Source organism: Lathyrus oleraceus, chromosome 4, assembly GCF_024323335.1.
Source record: "Lathyrus oleraceus cultivar Zhongwan6 chromosome 4, CAAS_Psat_ZW6_1.0, whole genome shotgun sequence".
NCBI classification, from domain to species: domain Eukaryota; kingdom Viridiplantae; phylum Streptophyta; class Magnoliopsida; order Fabales; family Fabaceae; genus Lathyrus; species Lathyrus oleraceus.
Window position 1 is genome coordinate 58,609,417 of NC_066582.1, and position 14,433 is coordinate 58,623,849.

The 14,433-nt window shown below is 32.2% G+C and overlaps 2 pseudogenes; both read left to right on the forward strand.

Annotated features, from left to right (window-relative positions):
* Nucleotides 1-2,881: 2,881 nt before the first annotated feature.
* On the forward strand, nt 2,882-4,307 carry LOC127073317 (heat stress transcription factor A-5-like; annotated as a pseudogene).
* Nucleotides 4,308-12,737: 8,430 nt separating this feature from the next.
* LOC127073316 (heat stress transcription factor A-5-like) lies at nt 12,738-14,136 on the forward strand (annotated as a pseudogene).
* Nucleotides 14,137-14,433: the final 297 nt, after the last annotated feature.

A 14,433-nucleotide genomic window follows, 5' to 3' on the forward strand; every position in this document is an offset into this window, starting at 1 on the left:
CACTTCTAGCTCAAATAAAGAGCGGATTTTTTGTATGTAGACCCTTGTGGACATATGGAGGGCCATGGAAAATAGTTTCACCCAAAGAATCAGAAATAAACTAATTTTATACCAAACCCTAGTTTTAGGGCAAAATGATCAGGAACTGATTGCACTGATTGCCAATGGATCTTTCTGAGATAATTATGAATCTTCCTAGGCCAAGATGTCTCTCTAATCATGACATGGATGAGCTCCTCTACGTCCAACCAAACATTTCCTATTGTAGGTAGCCATGAAACCCTAATTTCTGATTAAATCCAGATGAACACTCTGATAGTTTTGAATCCTTCAGTGATGAACTGAGGACCATAATAAGATACTTGGACCCCCCTGAGACCCTTGAGACTTGTATACTTAGAAAGTCCAATTCTCAATCTTGCTTTGTGTGGGCTCCTTCTGTTAAGGAGTGATCGATCAAAACCCGATCTCCATGTCACTAATGCAGTATGCAATGAGTATGACCTAATATGATGCTAATGAAGTGTAAAACATAATCCCATGCTTCCAGGAAAAATGAAGGGTAAATTTTGGGGTATTACACCTTTGAGACAAATTTAGCGCTATGTTAAGCAATTGTAATTGGACTTATGTAGAAGTCACAACTATCTGAGGTCAGTCAATAATAATTTTTGTAATACATGCTAGAGAAAGGATATTTAAATCCTCCTCCTAAAGATATGCCATACAAGAAAAGAAAATGAAAGGGGATGATCAAAAACAAAGGCTAGGAGGATGGTCCATTACTTCAATCCATATTTCGTGACACTTGGGACAAGCTTATGCATCAATCCAAAGAACCTTAAATGATCCATGATCACTTAGAAGGTAGATTTGAAATGATGAAAGTTCATCAAGCACCAACCCACACATCATGATCAAGATGGACACAAATCCATCCAATTGAATAAAAGAAACGAAAGGGATGAAGATGAAAGGGGACAAAAGAAGTCACACCCAAATTGAATCAAAAATTTGATCAAGTAATCATCAAAATCAATCATCCACTTTGGTGGATTAGGGTTTTCACCCCATCAACACCCAAGATCCACTGAGTTTGATGAGGCTTGAAGTCAAAATCAATATGATCCAAGGCCAACAAAAGTTCACAAGGTCAAACAAATTAAAAATGAAATTAAATGAAATAAAAATGCACTAAAGGTATTTTTAAAATGGAAAAAAATGGAAAATCCACAAAGTCTTTCAAAACACCAAATAAATGGCCAAGAAAGTTATGGAAGGTTAGAAATAAAATGAGAAACACATAATAAAATCCTAAGAATTTTAAAATGCAGAAAAGTATTTTTTAACAAATTAAAACAAAAAAAAAAGAGAAAATTCATGAAAAATAGAAAGTCAATAAAATAAAATGTGTGAAAAATAAGAATCAGATGAAGAAAAAAAAAGAATTTTAGAAATTACTTTGGGATTTTTTTGATAAAAAATGAAATTACTACGAATTTTTAAAGAAAAAGAAATTTAAAATAATAAAAGAAAAAGAATTAAAATCAGAAAAAACCAGGAGCGTTGGATCACGCCTAATTAATTGACGTGGCAGATCAACACTCTAAATGATGAGAAACATGATGGAACGCATTGCAAGGCAAACACAGGATCCGGTATCAATCCAACCAATCAAAACATCTCAAAATGCCAACGTGTCTGGTCCAAAGTCAAACCACTTGAGAAATACTCTGGTCATCTTCTCTAGTGAGCTCCCACCGGAGTTTTATCGTTTGTTAACTTCAACACACGAGACCACCACCATTGTGATCTTCTTCTCTTCCTGAATTCAACATTATGCCTCAAATTCATTTATGTGAATTGAGAAAGAGAATTCCAAAGAAGTTTTAGAAACAAGAAAAACACAAAAAGTAAAATTAAATGAGGAACATGATCAATCAAAATCAGATAAATTAGGGGAAAGCATTAGAGAGTGAAGGACTACATGATGGTAACTTGTTTGAGTTCAAATGATGCTCAGAACTACCTTGTCCAAATGGTGATCAAAAGTTGATGAAGCTCAATCTGGTTAGAGCAATTCAGAAGGTCTTAGAGCTTGGGAATTGTTGCAAAAGCTTCATAGGATGTCGATGGAGCTAATAGAATCAAGAAAATGGATTAAAACAGGTTGAAACTCAAAACACGATAGTTGAATTTTCTGGGTAAAACTTCAAGTTGCAGCAGGGATTTCTTGGCTCTCAAAATCATGCAAATGAAGGCAAAAACTTCCTCTTTTTTAAGGCAATGTAATTGGATCCAAATACGTGTGGAATGATGTTGAATTCCTGCAAAACGAATTTGATCCAAATACATTTTTAAATAATGTATTATTGTAAACAAGATGTAGAAATTATTTATCATATTAATTAGATACTTGATATATTAAGATTAGCTCAATTAATAAATATTTATAAGAAGGAGATTTTGATATATCTTTTTAACATATTTAATAATTTCAACATAATGTTAAATCTTATTGACATAATATATGTTATTATTATTATTAAGGTGAATTTGGATACTCATACATACGATTATAAAAATCATAAAGTTTATCATATTAAGTTCGACGTTGTTCAATTAATCTTGTTTGGTATATATTATTGACTGATTAATATAATAGTGTTTACAAAATATTTTTGAAAGGGTAATAATTTAAATTTAATTTTGGTCAAATAAAAGAAAAAGTAAGTGTAAACGAATTTATTTTTATTTAAAACAAGAAGACAAAAAACTTTAACAAATTCATTTTATTGAAAAAAGAAAAAGACTAAAAACGGATACAACGGACATGCGTGCCAAAGAAGTTCAATGGATTCAATGCATCGTATGCATTTATTTCTGTGAAAATGATGTAGTAGTCAAATGTATTGGGACTTGATCATTAGTATATAATAGAATGCACTTTGGTTCATTTGAAACCAACAAAATCATGGAGAATTCGACGAAAGAACAAGGTGGTGGTGGTGGTAGTGGTGGTCCGACAGAGTTCCTAGTGAAAATTTACCAGATGGTTGATGATCCATATACTGATAATATTGTCTCATGGAGTCAAAGCAACAACAGTTTCATCATTAAGGACCCTGATGAATTCGCTACCAATCTTCTTAGCAAGTATTTCAGACACAACAATTTCTCCAACTTTGTTTGTCAGCTCAATACCTATGTTCGTAATATATTCTTTTATTATTTGAATTATTATGCCTAAACTTAATTATATTTTGTTATTAATCTCATATATTTCTTTAACCATTTCATTTTTCATTTTTAAATGGTGGTTCATGCTTTAAATGTGGAATCTCTTCCGTCTCTAAGTTTTTTATTTAGGCTACAACGACCGAGATGGTTTTTGCACTATACAAATTTGATGTCTAATATATTATGGTTCATTGTTATGTGTTTCAATGTCAGGGATTTCACAAAATAAAACATGATCAATGGGAGTTTGCTAATGAGTATTTTCTGAAAGATCAATATTATCTTCTTGGTAATATTCAAGGCAAGCAAACTGTTCACAATCACGCCCTTGGAGAAGTAGAAAGGCTTGCATTTGAAGAAGAAATTGAGAAACTTGAAAATGAAAAAGCCTCTATTGAACTAGATATTTCTAGCTTCAAACAGTACCTGCCAGCTAAAAAGCTTCATGTGGATAATCTAGTGCAAAGATTAGAAGCATTAGAGTATAGGCTTAATAATTTGAAGAACTCGTTTGAAACAGTTCTTCAAAATCCTAAATTCGTCGAAAAAATGAATAAGAAGTTGAGTTCATTTTTTCGTTAATATTTTCCCATAAAAGGACTTTTATTAATACTGGTGAAAATGCTTTTGTTGACAACAGTAGCAACTTTGGATTAACAGAAGTTTGAAATAGTTTGGCTAATAATGATAACAACTTTGGATTGATGGGAGTTGAAAAATGATTTTGCTGACATTGATACCAATTTTAGATTTATGGATTTTGGAGATCTTTTTGATGAGAATGATAGAAACTTTAAATTTATGGAAGAGGGAGAAAGTGCACATGATAAGGTTACGGGTGAAGGAGGGTTATCATAAGAAACTTAGACAATAACAACTTTTGGATTTGCATCTAGCAAAAAGGGTAGAATAAAAAATGTGATGGTGGAGGAACATTTTCAATAGGAATTTGAATAGTGCAGTTACACATGACTATTTGTAAAAATATGATGTAATAAAAGATCGTTTCGTAAAAAAGAAATACCAAAGGATCAATAATAAATGTATTTGACGACTTTTTTCAAAAAGTATTGTATTTTTTAATAAATTAATTACTTTTGTGGTATTTTTAAGTAATCAAATAGTTACTTTTTTTTAAAAAACAAAAATATAGGAGGCGTGAAGCAACCTCTATTCTTCAGGTTTTCATTAGAAGTGTCGCGCTGCAAAAAATTCCCGAGCGCATAACACGCTCGAAATACAACAGAGCTATCATTGAATTATATTTATTCAAAGAGAAAGGAAAAATATCAATAAAATCCAAAGGGAATAGAAAAGTGTAAGGAAGTCAGTTATGCAAGGGGAAGGTATGAGCACCCCTCACATTTGTTGTACTCAATGAGGATCATTTTGATTGTTCTTTGCACAGATAGATGTCATCATCTAAAGGTTACTTACGATTGATTTTAATTAAAGGGGAAAATAAGTTCTTAATTAATATGCTCGCCAAGACTTCAAAACCTTGTGTCCACGTATTTTCATGGTGCAATGAGAAAAATTAGAGCTCTGTAGTTCGTGGGGTAAAAAATAAGTATTTGTTGGTTGATTTTAGGGAATGATTTTATAATCGTATCATATAAGTGTTTTTGACGTTAGTTGTTTGATCCTGGTTCGGATGCTCTAAGATGTTAGTTTGACTAATAAGGAATGAATTAAAATAGTTCTTTTTATGAAAATAAATTGTTGTTTGGACAAAGAATTGTAAGGTTGGTGTCTACACCAAGAACATGAATGTAAAAATGGTGTCTGGACCAAGAACGGGAAAATAAAAGTGGTGTCATAATCAAGAGAAGGAAATAAAATTGGTTTCATAACCAAGGATAAGAAATAAAGGTGGTGTCATAACCAAGAGCTGGAAATAAAAGTGGTGTCATAACCAAGAGAGTATTTTAACCAAGAACTTGTGATTAACCCAAAAAGAGTAGTGCTTTAACCAAGAGATGGTGATTAACCCAAAGAGAGGGGTATTTTACCTAAGAGATGGTGATTAACCCAAAGAGATGGGTGTTTTAACCAAGAGATGATGATTAACTCAAAGAAAAATGTGTTTTAACTAAGAGATGGTGATTAAACCAAATAGAGTGGTGTTTTAACCAAGAGATTATGATAAAGCCAAAGAGATGGGTATTTTAACCAAGAGATGGTGATTAACCGAAAGAAAGTTAGAGAGAGAAAGATTATGAGATATCTTTGAGGTTAGTTGTGATTGATTTTAGTCCGAAGAGGAATGTTGAAATTTGCCTTGATTTAAATTAAACTAAAGTCTATGAATGGAACTGATTACTTTGAACAATTGGATCATGTGTTATGTATCCAAAGATATTCAAAATAAGGATAGGAATGCTCCCTCTTATTCCTTCTCCATTTCTTAATGCTCGTGCCTCACAATTTGCATCGTATTTGCTAAGAGTTTTATGGTTTATACTTGACGTTGGATCATGTTTATTTGCAAAATATAGTTTTAGTATTGAATGGAAAAAGAGAGAGATATGATTAAAAGAATGAGATATGGTACCAAAGAAAGGCAATGATAACTAATGTTGTCATGCTTTGATGGTTACCTATTTCTAGGGTTCTAAAGATGAATGAAATTGGGGTAGGATTGACCTAAGGGAACATGTATTGATATAAGTCCTAACGCTTCTAAATCAAATTAAGTGATTAAGGTACTTTTGATCACCTACTTGAATAAATTTATAAGGGAGCATGTAATTTGTTTTTAAAGTCTAACTAAAAAGTCCTAAAGTCATTGTCGCGGCTGCAAAAATGACAGCGTCGCCACCATCCTTTATTCGTTCCTAAGGAACGGGGAAATAATGATAAAATCTAATGTTAAGGGAAAAGACTGGGTTTGGGAGTTGGTTAAGTGAGGGTAAGGTACTAGGCACCCCTTACTTCCATTGTATTCAATGGGATCCTCCGTCAATTTTAGGGTTGGTGCACATTCCTAATGGATTTCCTTGACTAATAGTTAATTATTTAATTATTTACTTGTTTATCGAAATTATTTTCTTTAATATATGGGACATCCAAAGAAAGATTTTTATTGTTGAACTCGCTAGAGTTTATACCTCTATGCCTATGTACCTTTGCATTAGGCGAAGGATCAGATTATTGTAGTTCTTCTCAAAAATGTTTTTTGGTTTGTTGTTTTTACCCCTTGAAAAGTCTCAATGCATCGGGAGACACAAAAGTTTTTGATTTGAAAATGCCTCTACGCACAAGGGCAATGGACTTAAATTTTTAACTGTGTGGAATTGGTTTTAGTTGTTGATTAATTTACAAAAATGATGTGTTAATTTGTTCAAGAAAATAAACTTCTAATAATAATAATATATATAGTTTTAATCCAAAATATTAAATAAGTTATCCCTTATCCCTGATTATTCATCCCTAATTAGGTTAATCAACCCTAAAACTACCCTTGAATTTAATCCCTTAATTATCCCAAGAAAATCCCTTTTAATAAACCCTAATTTCCCAATTATTATTCCTTAATTAATTATATTTCCTTTGTTATTTTAGTGACCTAATTAATCAAAAAAAAATTTATGTTAATTATAACGATTAACTTATAAATTTTAATTAACTCTAGTCCCTTTATTAATAACCTAATTAGGAAATAAAATAAAAAATAAAAACAAAATAAAAGTTTTAATTAATTAAATCAAAGGGGGTGTATTCCTGACTATGTAAGTAATTGGCTCCTGATTGGGGTGTGTGAAAAGCATTAAGAGAAACCCGAAAAGCTCTCTGAGGCCCATGTGGAAGGAATGGTTCATGGTGAGAGAGTCAAAGTTTGACTCTCTCTTGGCCTCTCGATCTAGATCACACAGATCTGATGGGATCAGATATTAACCTTCGATATGAATTATCAATCAAAGTATGAAGGATGAAGGTTTCAGATCTAAAGTCAATAAGGGAACACGATACACATGTGTGCGTGAGGTCATCAGTTGACTGGGATAGTCAACTGATCCAGACCTCTTCGGAGTGCCACTTGGCACGCATTAGAGGGAACACCGAGGGAGTATATAATCAAACTTCATTCAATCCATTTCATTTTTCATCTTTATTTATCTCTCTACTCTCTCAATCCGTCTTTTTGCTCTCCCTTCTCTCTACCTTTAGTTTCCCGACCACCCTTTCTTCCACCATAAACCACCCCAGAACCACCACCTTCAATCGTGTTCTTCATGTTCATCATGAACATGAAGAACATCCAACCCAAAACCCGACCACCACCACCCCCTTCCCAGAACCAACGTAACCTCCAGATCTCCAATTGAAGTCCAACCGAGATCTTCAACCGGTGTTCATCCGGATGATGAACACCTACCCAGAACCCTTTAAACCTAAGAAACCTAACCCTAACCCTGAAGAATATGAACCTTCATCTTCTTCTTTTATCCCAACCTCAACCTTACCCAGATCGAACCCAAAATTACCCAAAATTAACCCAAACCTTCACCAAACCATATATCTCAAACCACTGGATCTCAATCAAACATCAAACAAACAATTTAACCCTAAACATATCACAAACCCAAAAATCAATTTATTCAAACCCTAATCCTCAAATTTTAACCTCGATTATCATGCACATACAACAAATGAATCATTAAACAACAATAAGCACGAGTCAGAATTCTACCAACCTATGGAGAAGAGAGTCTCTCCGGCTAAAAGGTAACGGAATTTAACTTGCTTCTACTCCTTCTGTCTTTCCCTTCTTCCTACTCTAACTTCTTCTTTTTCTTCAAGCGGTATATTTTTTTTATTGGGATGGTGGCTAAGCTCAGAAGAATTAGGGTTTCAAGGTGAAACCCTAATCTCAATTTGATTCAAGCTTTGGTGAGGGATTGGAGTTGTAGTAGAAATAGGTTCTTTTAGGGTTTTTCGTTCCTTATTTTGTCTTGTTTTGAATTAGAATAGGGTTTATATATATTAACTTTTAGGTTTCGAATTCAATTAAATTGGTTTGTATTTAGAATTTTTCATTTGATTATTATTAGGTTTGATTGTAATTGATATTCGATGGTATTTGATTGAAATTTCATTTGAGTTTTAGAAATAGATTTAGGTTTGAGATTACAATGTATCTGGTTCGAAATCATCTGTAAATTACAATTTTGTATTCATGTTGTAATGAAAATGGAAATATTTGATTTTAGAGCTTTTGATCAATTTCTGGTTAATGATTGTGAGAACTATGGTTTTTCAAATGCGACTGATGGGGGTGTTGAGGATGAACACGAGTTGCATTTTACCCGGTTCAGATAATGAGGATGGGTCTTACTTGACCCAACGGACCTGGGGCTTGGGTCACTCGTTGGGCCCGAATGAAATGGGCTTGGACTGGTCTCTCCACTTACTATCAAACAAATAATCATAAATTCAACTACTTAATCAAGCCCCCACTTATTTAATTAATTTAATTAACCCCAGTAGCGGTAAAAAATTTGAGGTTAAGTTATTGATTAACTTAACTTGCAAAGCAAGAGTCGCCGCCGCACTTTTATTGTTTCCAAAGGAAAAGGGAAAAAGTACGAACAAAACCCAAAGGAGTTTTAAAGCAAAACTAATAAAAAGAGAACAAGGGTCTGAGGGTTAGTTATTAAAAGGGAAGGTATTAGCATCCTAAACATCCATATTACTCCATGAAAACCTCTTTGAAAATATATACATTTTATCTTGAAAAGGGTGTTATTTTTTAAAAGATTGGAGAGATGAGAAAAGAAGCATTTTTATTATGATTTGGTGTTTCCAAGTTTTTTATAGTCTCATGCCTACGTACCAACAAAGTCCAATGGAGGATCAAAACCTCCTAGTTCGTGGTAAAGATAACAAAGATGTTTGTTTTGATTCATTTTTTTATGGAAAAGTAATTTTGTCATTTTAAGGAGAATACTCAACTAGTCACCCACAAGTATGAGAACTTTGCATCATCATGAGAATGACTACAACTTGGATAAGGATCAACAAGTATGCCACTAGCTATCACAAATGGAAAAGAATTATCATCAATACTATGGAGATAGGAGGATTACAACTCAACTATGAAAATAACTCATGTCTAATGCTTTGAGAAAAAGTTTAAAAGGAAAAGTGCATAAAAGGGCACAAAATGGTTTGAATGAGATAGGCTTTTTTTAATTCTTTTAAAATTAGTCTAAACATGCTTAAAATAGATTGATATTTATTAAAAAAAGTTTTGAAAATCACTTGACAAAAAGTCAAGGTTTATTGAGATAGTGGTTCTAGTTAAAACCAGAAGGTTATGAAAAAGAGAGAAGATTTTGAAAATTAAAGAAGAGGGAAGGAGAAGAAGAGACTATCCTAAAGCAGTAAAGTAAAAGCTAAATAAGAAAGATCTAACAAAGAGATAGCAAGAAGTGTGACATAAGTCAAGAAAAAATTCCCTCATTTGGATTAAGCCTAAAGCAAGCAAAACAAGTAAATAGTGATCCATGTATCAGAAGACCTCAAGGTAACCAAGCCAAGTCTTCACAAAGAAGGAAAAAGTCAAAAGTACCATATGAATTCAAAGTAACCAAGCCAAGTCTTCACAAAGAAGTCCAAAGTCAAAAGTATCAGATGAATTTCAAGGTCTCGGGCTACAAGTCCCTAAGTAAAGGTCAAGATCTTAATTCTAAGTCCATATCTCCGCAAAGATGTCAAGGATAATAACCACAAGTCCATGAATTAGGGGAGAAAAGTTTCTTTTTTTAGGTTTTAGTAATGACATCAAGAATGGTCCAAATGGACCAAGAACAAAATAACATAATCACAATGTAATATGAAATGCTAAACATAAAGCATAAAGTAAATGACATAAAAAATAAAGTAACATAAACTAAATTACTTGGAAATAAAAGTTAATACAAGTAAAGTGTTAGTAAGTGATGATAGTAATTAAAGATAAAAGATGTTTTGGTCACTTTTTGGAGAACACTCAACTATCCACTCACAAGCATGAAAATATGAACCTTATACATCATTTATGAGAAGGGATCCAACTTGGATAAAATTAACAAGTATGCCACTAGCTCTCACAAATGGAAAACGAACAAAGTTTTCACACAATACCATGAGAAATAGGAGACTTACAATCTCACTTATAAAAATGTCATTGCCTTTGAGACAAATTTAGCGCTATGTTAAGCAATTGTAATTGGACTTACGTAGAAATCACAACTATCTGAGGCCAGTCAATAATAATTTTTGTGTTAATACATGCTAGAGAAATGATATGTAAATCTTCCTCCTAAATATATGCCATACAAGAAAAGAAAATGAAAGGGGATGATCAAGAACAAAGGCTAGGAGGATGGTCCATTACTTCAATCCATATTTCATGACACTTGGGACAAACTTATGCATCAATCCAAAGAACCTTAAATGATCCATGATCACTTAGAAGGTAGATTTGAAATGATGAAAGTTCATCAAGCACCAATCCACACATCATGAACAAGATGGACACAAATCCATCCAATTGAATAAAAGAAACGAAAGGGATGAAGATGAAAGGGGACAAAAGAAGTCACACCCAAATTGAATCAAAAATTTGATCATGTAATCATCAAAATCAATCATCCACTTTGGTGGATTAGGTTTTTCACCCCATCAACACCCAAGATCCATTGAGTTTGATGAGACTTGAAGTCAAAATCATCATGATCCAAGGCCAACAAAAGTTCACAAGGTCAAACAAATTAAAAATGCAATTAAATGAAATAAAAATGCATTAAAGGTATTTTTAAAATGGAAAATCCCCAAAGTCTTTGAAAACACCAAATAAATGGCCAAGAAAATTATGGAAGGTTGGAAATAAAATGAGAAACACATAATAAAATTTTAAGAATTTTAAAATGCAGAAAAGTATTTTTTAACCAATTGAAACAAAAAAGAAAAGAGAAAATTCATGAAAAATAGAAAATCAATAAGATAAAATGTGTAAAAAATAAGAATCAGATGAAGAGAAATAAAAGAGAATTTTAGAAATTATTTTGGGATTTTTTTGATAAAAAATGAAATTACTACGAATTTTTAAAGAAAAAGAAATTTAAAATAATAAAAGAAAAGGAATTAAAATCAGAAAAAACCAGGAGCGTTGGATCACGCCTAATTAATTGACGTGGCAAATCAACACTCTAAATGATGAGAAACATGATGGAACGCATTGCAAGGCGAACACATGATCCGGTATCAATCCAACCAATCAAAACATTTCAAAATGCCAACGTGTCTGGTCCAAAGTCAAACCACTTTAGAAATACTCTGGTCATCTCCTCTAGTGAGCTCCCACCAGAGTTTTATCGTTTGTTAACTTCAACACACGAGACCACCACCATTGTGATCTTCTTCTCTTCCTGAATTCAACATTATGCCTCAAATTCATTTATGTGAATTGAGAAAGTGAATTTCAAAGAAGTTTTAGAAACAAGCAAAACACAAAAAGTAAAATTAAATGAGGAACATGATCAATCAAAATTAGATAAATTAGGGGAAAGCATTAGAGAGTGAAGGACTACATGGTGGTAACTTGTTTGAGTTCAAATGATGCTCAGAACTACCTTGTCCAAATGGTGATCAAAAGTTGATGAAGCTCAATCTGGTTAGAGCAATTCAGAAGGTCTTAGAGCTTGGGAATTGTTGCAAAAGCTTCATAGGATGTCGATGGAGCTAATAGAATCAAGAAAATGGATTAAAACAGGTTGAAACTCAAAACACGATAGTTGAATTTTCTGGGTAAAACTTCAAGTTGCAGCAGGGATTTCTTGGCTCTCAAAATCATGCAAATGAAGGCAAAAACTTCCTCTTTTTTAAGGCAATGTAATTGGATCCAAATACGTGTGGAATGATGTTGAATTCCTGCAAAACGAATTTGATCCAAATACATTTTTAAATAATGTATTATTGTAAACAAGATGTAGAAATTATTTATCATATTAATTAGATACTTGATATATTAAGATTAGCTCAATTAATAAATATTTATAAGAAGGAGATTTTGATATATCTTTTTAACATATTTAATAATTTCAACATAATGTTAAATCTTATTGACATAATATATGTTATTATTATTATTAAGGTGAATTTGGATACTCATACATACGATTATAAAAATCATAAAGTTTATCATATTAAGTTCGACGTTGTTCAATTAATCTTGTTTGGTATATATTATTGACTGATTAATATAATAGTGTTTACAAAATATTTTTGAAAGGGTAATAATTTAAATTTAATTTTGGTCAAATAAAAGAAAAAGTAAGTGTAAACGAATTTATTTTTATTTAAAACAAGAAGACAAAAAACTTTAACAAATTCATTTTATTGAAAAAAGAAAAAGACTAAAAACGGATACAACGGACATGCGTGCCAAAGAAGTTCAATGGATTCAATGCATCGTATGCATTTATTTCTGTGAAAATGATGTAGTAGTCAAATGTATTGGGACTTGATCATTAGTATATAATAGAATGCACTTTGGTTCATTTGAAACCAACAAAATCATGGAGAATTCGACGAAAGAACAAGGTGGTGGTGGTGGTAGTGGTGGTCCGACAGAGTTCCTAGTGAAAATTTACCAGATGGTTGATGATCCATATACTGATAATATTGTCTCATGGAGTCAAAGCAACAACAGTTTCATCATTAAGGACCCTGATGAATTCGCTACCAATCTTCTTAGCAAGTATTTCAGACACAACAATTTCTCCAACTTTGTTTGTCAGCTCAATACCTATGTTCGTAATATATTCTTTTATTATTTGAATTATTATGCCTAAACTTAATTATATTTTGTTATTAATCTCATATATTTCTTTAACCATTTCATTTTTCATTTTTAAATGGTGGTTCATGCTTTAAATGTGGAATCTCTTCCGTCTCTAAGTTTTTTATTTAGGCTACAACGACCGAGATGGTTTTTGCACTATACAAATTTGATGTCTAATATATTATGGTTCATTGTTATGTGTTTCAATGTCAGGGATTTCACAAAATAAAACATGATCAATGGGAGTTTGCTAATGAGTATTTTCTGAAAGATCAATATTATCTTCTTGGTAATATTCAAGGCAAGCAAACTGTTCACAATCACGCCCTTGGAGAAGTAGAAAGGCTTGCATTTGAAGAAGAAATTGAGAAACTTGAAAATGAAAAAGCCTCTATTGAACTAGATATTTCTAGCTTCAAACAGTACCTGCCAGCTAAAAAGCTTCATGTGGATAATCTAGTGCAAAGATTAGAAGCATTAGAGTATAGGCTTAATAATTTGAAGAACTCGTTTGAAACAGTTCTTCAAAATCCTAAATTCGTCGAAAAAATGAATAAGAAGTTGAGTTCATTTTTTCGTTAATATTTTCCCATAAAAGGACTTTTATTAATACTGGTGAAAATGCTTTTGTTGACAACAGTAGCAACTTTGGATTAACAGAAGTTTGAAATAGTTTGGCTAATAATGATAACAACTTTGGATTGATGGGAGTTGAAAAATGATTTTGCTGACATTGATACCAATTTTAGATTTATGGATTTTGGAGATCTTTTTGATGAGAATGATAGAAACTTTAAATTTATGGAAGAGGGAGAAAGTGCACATGATAAGGTTACGGGTGAAGGAGGGTTATCATAAGAAACTTAGACAATAACAACTTTTGGATTTGCATCTAGCAAAAAGGGTAGAATAAAAAATGTGATGGTGGAGGAACATTTTCAATAGGAATTTGAATAGTGCAGTTACACATGACTATTTGTAAAAATATGATGTAATAAAAGATCGTTTCGTAAAAAAGAAATACCAAAGGATCAATAATAAATGTATTTGACGACTTTTTTCAAAAAGTATTCTATTTTTTAATAAATTAATTACTTTTGTGGTATTTTTAAGTAATCAAATAGTTACTTTTTTTTAAAAAACAAAAATATAGGAGGCGTGAAGCAACCTCTATTCTTCAGGTTTTCATTAGAAGTGTCGCGCTGCAAAAAATTCCCGAGCGCATAACACGCTCGAAATACAACAGAGTTATCATTGAATTATATTTATTCAAAGAGAAAGGAAAAATATCAATAAAATCCAAAGGGAATAGAAAAGTGTAAGGAAGTCAGTTATGCAAGGGGAAGGTATGAGCACCCCTCACA